The following is a 272-nucleotide window of genomic DNA, read 5'->3' as shown; positions in this document are numbered from 1 at the left end:
CAGCCCCGGTGGCTCAGAGGTTTAGCGCCGCCTTCAGCCCAGGGTGTGATCCTGGAGACCTGGGATCCAGTCCCACGTCGGGCTTCCTGCATGGAACCTGCTTCTCCCTCTGCCTGTGTCTCTGCCTCTCTCTGTGTGTGTCTCTCATGAATAGATGAATAAAGTCTTTAAAAAAATAACAGAAGAAAGAAAAAAAAGATAAAGATAAAGAAAAAGAAAAAAAACTGGGAATAAATATTTGCCGGTCGATCACCGGCGGGACTCATCTACAA

Source organism: Canis lupus, chromosome 9, assembly GCF_011100685.1.
Source record: "Canis lupus familiaris isolate Mischka breed German Shepherd chromosome 9, alternate assembly UU_Cfam_GSD_1.0, whole genome shotgun sequence".
In the NCBI taxonomy this organism is placed as follows: Eukaryota; Metazoa; Chordata; class Mammalia; order Carnivora; family Canidae; genus Canis; species Canis lupus.
The sequence above is the reverse complement of the archived record's forward strand: the minus strand, read 5'-3'. Positions refer to the sequence as shown.